General features: G+C 39.6%; 1 pseudogene; it reads left to right on the top strand.

Annotated features, from left to right (window-relative positions):
- Positions 1-214: 214 nt before the first annotated feature.
- LOC149204835 (26S proteasome non-ATPase regulatory subunit 8 homolog A pseudogene) lies at positions 215-963 on the top strand (annotated as a pseudogene).
- The last annotated feature ends 7,506 nt before the right edge of the window (positions 964-8,469 follow it).

The raw sequence follows: 8,469 nt of genomic DNA, 5'->3' as shown, positions 1-8,469 counted from the left end.
CGGAACATCAGAGACTGGAAAGATATCTCAACTAAGGATTCAACATCACAAGGCTCAGAGCTAACCTTTTTGTAACTATTTTCTTGTTGAACCTATTTCTTATTCAGTTTTTCCCTTTGGCTTTAACTTGCAGCGAAAGTCTTCTTAGTAACTAGTTGCAGGGTTTGAATGTGTTGAAATAGTAGATTATCATTGTTTTAAAGAAAGGAAAGCCATGGAAGATACACTCTCGGTTGTATCTCAAGTATTCATTTTCTTCAAATCTATTTATACCAGAAATGGTCTGTCAACATGTTCAACTTTACTGTCTCAACTGAAGGTTATGTTGACAGAATTTCCAACCCTCCCTCCAGTGTAGTGTGAATCATTTGCAATGATTGATGAACTCACGCTAGCAAGGGATATTTTTGAGCATGTTGTTGTTCTCAGTGTAAAAAATAAAGATCAAGATGCCTTTGAGAGGGACTTCTTGCAGCTGAAGCTATATTACACAAATACAAGAGATCTTATTCCACCATCTGCTCAGGAATATCTAATCCTGGGGCTCAATTTACTGTGGCTTTTGGTGCAAAATAGAATTGCAGAATTTCACACAAAGTTGGAGCTCCTTTCACCTGAGGCACTTGAGAATATATGCATTAATCATGTTTTCAATTAGAGCAATCGTACATGAAAAATTCCTATAATCGTGTTCTCAGTGCTTGGTAGGCAGTCTCGCAGGAAACTTATGTTTATTTCATGGACCTTCTTGCAAAAACTATCAGAGATGAAATCACAGGTTGCAGTGAGAAGGCATATGATTATTTATCGCTACATGATGCTAATCAAATCTTTACTCTCTTCCCTTCTTTAGTCTCTGCCCGAATATCTTTGTCTTGCTCGCATTCAAAGTCCATGAGGATCTTCAAACCAGCGCGTTTTCTCATGAGCCTTGCATCTGCAATAATTTGCAAAATATTTTGAGTTTATAATCATTCATCACACCATATCATATCAAAAAAGAAAGGAGAAGCCAAATAGTCTGGTAGAGGGTGTTCACAAAGGAAAAATCCAGTGATAACTTGATAAATGCTGCAAATATAACTTGATTGAATATTCTTTTCCCATCAAATAATATCTAATAGAATGCTCGTAAATGTGGGTCGTCGAGTCAAACCCAAATAATCCATTGCAATTAGTACTTCCACCCTTGCCAATTGTCTACTGGAAGAATGGCCAAGAGAAAAACCAACACAGGAAGAAACAAAAGCCATTAATAACTCTGTTCGGTATAATAAAAATAATAGTCAAATCTCAGTGCCAAGGAGAAAAATATATATTAACAAAAACTAGAGCGTGGTGAATAATCGGAGAGTGTAAACAAAGAGAATTAACGTAATGACCCGGGAGTGTAATTGGAGTGGTATAAAACACATATGAAACTACCATGCTCATTCCACCAACAGAGCAACTATCGAGGACAACACTGAGGAGGTTTCAGGCTTGACACACTAACAAAGAAATGGCCACCGACATACTATTCGAGTAGGCACAAAAACTAAGAGGTAAATAAATGAAATGTAGGAAGGACTAACATTGAAGGAAGAGTGTTATTACGTGAAAATGTGAGCATAAATTGCAACTAGAATTTAGCTGAGAAAATATTTATGAAATGTAGAATTGATGGTAGAACTGACCTACACAGAAAGGCCATAAAACAAGTGGCTCAAATATGAGAAGGGTAGGATATTTTCCACTCTGATACCATGTTAAACACATACATGGTAGAGGAAATATGAAAGATAAACATTATATTTATTTTCTTATTCACAATGATACGTATTTATAATACATAGGAGTGACCCTTGGTTTCATATTCCAAGTGGCCCCTTGGAATCTCTTTGGCTGTTTAGCTTCCACACCAACCCTTAGAGGATTAGGTGTCTAACTGGAGATGGCAGCTCCATGGAGGTGTCAAGAACACCATAGACCAAGTAGCCTTGTCCATTGGGAATGGAGTCAAAAACCATTCAAAGGACCAAACTCAATATTGCAAACCGACTAACAAACTGAACTGTAGACTAACTACAAACTTTATTGGAAGAGAGTACTAAAAAAGATGCTCATAATTGAGCTTATTCTGTTAAAGAATCTAGGGTAAGCAAAGTTAAGATGATTCCTTGTTACATGATAAAAAATTGTGAACTATTTAAACAATTTATCTTAGCTTGATGTTTACTTCATTATTAGCATGTGTATCTTAACTTCATCAAATTGCTATCAAAATAAAAGAGACAAGAACACAAATGATTTGGCTTTCTCCATGGGCCAAAACCTCTCCTTCTTAGAGAGGAAAAACCCATGCGTAAATTATTCTTATCGAGATTCCATTGAAGAATACCAAGACCATGACCCTTGTCACAATCTGCCTCTCCAAGACCAAGCCATAAATCCTCTTCATGTCACTACTGAGATCATTCTCTTCGCTGCACCATAGAGGTCATCACCATTGTGATCTTCATCACTATTGCAATGCCATGCCCTTCATCACTACTGCAACACTCTAATCTTTATTACTGCTACAACACCATGATCTTCATCACTGCTGCAACTTAGATTCCTTTACAATAGTATCACCAAGATCACTTGCTGCACTGAGATCCTCTGAGTCAATGAGATCACTGATATGTGATCATGATATATAATTACTTTGATCACTGTTCCTCGAAGCATGTTGCCTTAAAAATATCTAAACATTGTGATGACTACAAAGAATAATTTTGTCGAGATAGAGATCTAGGATCATTACGATATCTAATAAATTGAGATCCTGTACATATACCTTGACTGTACTGCGATAAGTTGAGATTGTGATCACGCCAAATTTGTCATGCTCATTCATTGTTATGGATCTGAGACTGATCATAATATCACTACGGCTTACCAGGGCTATGGTGACATTTTTGAATTGAGGATAATCATTGAACTGAGATTCTACCATGTATCTGCAATCATGACTACACCTAAAACCCAAAACAAGGTGCATCCAAACCATTTTGCAGCTCCCTGTCTCATCCAAAGCCTTGACTGCGACTTCTCTTCTATTCCTGCGGCTCTGTCTCACTGTGGCTACCTTATGACTACGACTTCATATCCTTAAGACTACAGCTACAACGACTTCTTTCTACAGTTTCATTACCTGAAACTTTAGAGATATAGAAGTGCGAAGTTCTGTTCCTTTGAGCTAACCCTTTGTGGGTATATATAATGGTGAGGGTTCATATGTGAGCCGAAATAACCTCATGAACCGATGTGTCTTTATAGCAAGCCGACATAACTTGTATTTATGTTTTTAATTCATATTTATTTGTAGCCAACATGATCTTCTCCTTATTGCCTCGTTTGTAGACTTCTTGTGCTTGTTCTTGAGGCATTGATCTTGGTCTTGGATGGATGCTACTATTGATTTGGGGTAGCATCAGATGTTCTCTAGCCACAAAATTTGGTGGAGAGGTTGGGGCATATGAGATCTCCAATACCCAGAAAGAGTTTTGGCAGATTCCAAACAGATCAGGAGATATTAAAATAATTAATATTTTTAATGGAGTCCCTAAGTCTAAACTTACGGAAAAAAAATATTAATGTGTATTAATATGAATCTATGTTAGAATGGTCCAAAAGACATGGATCAAACCAGATCTGATCTTAACCATTGATTAGGGACTTAATCTCGACTGTTGATAAGTCAATAGGAAAAGTATAAGAGGAGGCTTGAGGGTCACTTAGTGAATACACCAGAGTGATCAGTCATTCTATTCTCTAGAGTGAGGTTTTCTAAGAGAGATAGAATTAGTGATCGAGAGATGTAGTTGATGGGAATTTGAGTACAGAAAGACAAAGAGGTAGAGATAGTGCTGGGAGAGCAGTGTAGTAGCCAAGGAGAGTGACGCAGAGTTAGCTAGGGCTCACGCAGGGCCACATAGAGGTAACCTGGAACTGCGCAGAGCCTCAGATAGGCTAGTGTTGCTGACGGAAAGGGCCAGAGGGCTAATGCAGGGCCTCCCAAGGGTAAGGTGGACCCATCCAGGGTGACGCAGAGCTAGCGTGAGGTAGAGAGGGGCGGATGTAGTCCAGAGAGAGGCTGATGTTGGGGTTTCTAGGGTAGATTGGCACTGAATAGATGCCAGAAGGAATATCCAGTGTTTCAGCCAAGAGATTTGTCAGAAACTGAGAGGTATTACTGCTAAGGAAATTCTCTATTGGGTAGGCTAGTTTCGGCGCCCATATTCTACTTTGATATTTCTTAATAAGAAAACCCTCAGATATCTGCACTGGTTTTCCCACATTGGATTTTTCCAGGGACATTAGTCCAAAAACAATGGTTTCATATGGTGTGTTTATTTATGTTTCTTTTAGTTGTTGATGTGTAGTATGTTGAGTATGCACTAGTGTTTATTTTTAGTATTTAGATCTCGTTAAGGAAAATAACAAGTAGGTAGGAATAAATCAGATAAAGTGCATGGAGGGTTTCTAACTAAGTAAATTTAGAAACTTCAACATGCTATCAAAGCGTGATTGCAGACCCTAGGAGGACTAAAGGAAATCATCCGAGAGGATAGCAGCATAAAAAAATTGTTTCGAGGTGGCAGTAGTTGTTTCTAGCAAAGCAAAAACATGGGAAGGGTGTCATCAAGGGTGAACCGAGAAGAGGCAATGTACAAGCTAAGGAGGAAAAGGGAGCCTCACGTAGAGCAACACAGTAGCTGGGAAGGTTGATCCAATTGGCTGAGGAGGTCGGATTGCTAGTGCCCAGATTGCACAGAGCCAAGGAGCTCTCACCTTCAGGTTGCTGGGGTTTAGAAGGCTGTGGGAATATTACGGAGTGGAGCTGGTGAGGTAATGTAGTCATAACAGTACCTGACGAAGCAAGGCTAGAGGAGTTTCTACCGAGGGTTTCTAGCTGAGGATTCCAGATCAATGGTGCAGTTGAACAAGATGATCAAAGTAGGGGGCATCTCGACAGCAACATAAGGATTTCTAGGAGGGAAATTAGGACTCGGAGGGAGTCCAGAAGAGAAATTCTAGACGAGAAGTAGAGACTTAGCGAAGTTGAACAAAGAACTCCCAGGAGGGAAGTAGAGGAGCATCATGGCACTACACGGAGTAAGAGATTAGGATAGATTGGACGGAGCATCGAACTTCGTAGTCTAGAAGGCCAGAATCTTATCCATACTTGACAAGAATCGTGTCAAGAACTTCGCCTTGAAGATAATAGCTATCCCAGTCGACCCTAATGATAATGACAAGTACGAGGAGGTGATGGCAAGGGCCAAGAGAATTATCCTTGACGGGGTCAAGGATCATGTAGTACCACACATAGTTGAGAAGGAAATAACATTTTAGATGTGGGAGGCTCTCAAGAAGCTCTATAAGCATACTTCTATGTAGAGAACAATGCTACTTGAGAATCAGTTGAGGTCGTATCAGATGAAGAAGGGAGAACCGATTGACACCTTCCTCAAATGACTGAATGAGATCCGAGATCAGTTGACTGTCATAAGTGCGACACAGGATTAGGAGCTGATGGTAAGGATAGCCTTGAATGATGTCTCAGAAGACTAGGAAGTATTTGTCTAGAGTATACTGGGCAGAGGGACACTTCCACATTGGGATGAGATGTGGGCAGCTCTTCGCTAGGAAGAGATCAAACAGAAATCGAAGACAGGTAGCAGCAGCAAGGGGATCAAAGTCAAGCAGGAGGAGGAATACGTGGCCCTAGCATCTAAGGGAAAGCAGGAAAAGTGGAAGAAGAAGGATCTCTCCAAGATCAAGTGCTTCCACTGTGGGGAGTTAGGTCATTATGCAACCCAGTGTATAAGGAAGAAGAGTAAGGGAGAGCCTTCAGAGGCTAAGGGAGCGCCATCACAGGCAGAGAAGGAAGTTTTGATAGACGATGACTGTTCCATGAGTGCACACACACCAATTGAGTGAAAGTGGTTAGACATCAAGCTATAGTCAAGCAGACTAGAGGCGATGAGGGGCAAGATCCTTGAGGTGTGCAGCCTCTTGGATTAGACCTTGCTATGGGAGCCCCAAAGAGGAGTAGCAGGACTGGCTGAGTCAGGTAGAGACGGATGCGGATGGACGGTAGAGAGAGCTACAGTGCAAGAGTCACGAGATAGCGTGAGGCTAGCAGGCTGCAATAGTGTGAGAGGCATAGGAGTGTTCCACTAGTGCAGGATGGCATAGAGAGGTGTGCAACGGTGCAAGATGCAGGAAGTTGCTACAACAGCGCAGAGGTAAAAAATGGAGCACTTGTCAGTGGCAGAGGGAGCTTCAGTGTCAATAGGTGTCTCTAGCCCAACATGGAGAACAGATTGGGAGATTAGTTACTTACTTCTCAATAACTAATTTAAAGTGCAACAGTGGAAAACATGATGCAACATGATGAGAGGAGGTGCAGTACGGATGCAGTGCTGGGAGAAAGGACTAGCATCAACACAGATGGAGAGGGAGTTGTTGTACAAATGCAGCAGGCCAGCGCCAGAACCATGGGTTGCAGTATAGGATACAATAGTGTAGAGGATGTTGGGCAGGAAGGCCTAGCATCAACACAGGTACCTATGCCAGATGATCAGAGTAATACTAAGTAAGGAGTATTGCTAGAGCACAATCCTCGTTAAGAGGGAGTGTTGATTTGGGGTAGCATCAGATGTGCTCTAGCCATGAAATTTGGTGGAGAGGTTGGGGCACATGAGGTCTCCAATACCCAGAAAGGGTTTGGGTAGATTCTAAAGAGATAAGGAGATATTAAAATAATTAATATTTTTAATAAAGTACCTAAGTCTAAACTTAGGAAAAATAAAATATTAATGTATATTAATATGAATCTATGTTAGAATGGTCGAAAAGACATGGATCAAGCCAGATCTAATCTTAGCCATTGATTAGGGACTTAATCTTAGCCGTTGATATGTCAACAGTAAAAGTATAAGAGGAGTCTTGAGGGTCACTTGGAGAATACACTAGAGTGATCAATCTCCCCTAGCTGTCTTTTCAATTGGTTATACTCTTCTAGAATCAAGAAAGGGTTCTATTTTAGGAAGGCATGGAATATAGGAGGTAAAATCATAGGCTTATATCTATCTGGGATTGTAGAAGGTGTAATACTATGTACACTATCTGTAGGATTAGTTTTAGTCTCTTTAGGCTCATTAACTCAAAAAGGATATGCACAAGTTTCAGGTAAGAGGTCGTGATCTTGATCAACATGAAAGGGAAATTCGGTATTTACAATCTTTAAATAGGAAAAATCAAATACAAGACTTTGATCACCTTTTTCATACAAAAAACTTTAGAAAACTCTAAGGACGGTTTCAAGAAAGGAGAAGAAGTGCTTACAAGAAAGTAAATTACATATTGAATGCTATTCCATTTTGAGTACTTGACTTTTGCATATGATCCTTCCATATTCCTGCTAGCAAGGTTGATCATCCAGTGGAATATTCAAATCTAGTTGATTGGATTCAACATGAATGTTCTATAATCTAGATTCCTTTGACAACGTAGTCACCAGGTAATAAAAAAAACTCAAAACCTTTGGATTATTCGCCAGTGGTTTGTTTAAATCAATTTGAACTATGTGGAGTCACCAAGTGAAAGATTCACAACCTTTTTGTGTCTGATCACTGTTCACCATCAACAATCAGATCTGATCTTTATCATTCTTTCCCAGGGAAGATATAGCACTCATTTTTCTGGCAACGATGCCAAAAATGTTATCCCCTACCATGTCATAGGTTGAGGAGGAAATCGAAAGAGGTAACCTCAAAAGACTTTCAGTTCAGTAGCTAGCCCTACTGAACTAGAGAGGGATCTCTCTAAGGATTTGTAAATGAAAAACTGAAAAGAAATGGTTTTTAGGCTAGATGTATTAGTCTTGTTTGAGTATTTGAAAATTTAGGGCTTTTAGGTTTGCTAGACTAAGGATGAGAGTGGGCAATTAGGTCAAGGTATCAAGTGTGTAGTAACAGGCATAAAGAGGAGCTATATAACAATGTGTTGTGGTGAACTTAAGATTTAGTCAATGTAGTATAGGTCTGAGAGTTTAAGAAATCATAATGTGCATGTATTAGCATGAATTCATTAATCTTGGAAGAAGAGAAACATAAGCATGATTTTCCACATAAATACAGCTTTGGATCTAAGAATTCTACCTATATGACTGTAAGGAAAACCATATGAAGAAAGAAAATCATGTAAAGAGAGATGATTTCATCAATAAGAAACTGATATTAAAGGAAAATAACACCACAAACTCACTGGACAAGTATTCCTGAAAAATAGCTGTAACTGCTCCTTGATTAGCTATATGAAAACATAACGTACAAGTCTCTCCACAAAAGTCCAACCCTTCTCACTGAATGAGGAATCATACATATAGACTCAAAAAAACCATTTCCTCACCTTCAGGGGTCAAATCCCTAAGTG

Source organism: Pinus tabuliformis, chromosome 1_2 (genome assembly GCF_031772625.1).
Source record: "Pinus tabuliformis cultivar Carrire ecotype Pingquan chromosome 1_2, CPIR1, whole genome shotgun sequence".
Lineage (NCBI taxonomy): Eukaryota > Viridiplantae > Streptophyta > Pinopsida > Pinales > Pinaceae > Pinus > Pinus tabuliformis.
This window is presented reverse-complemented; position numbering and strand designations above follow the sequence as displayed.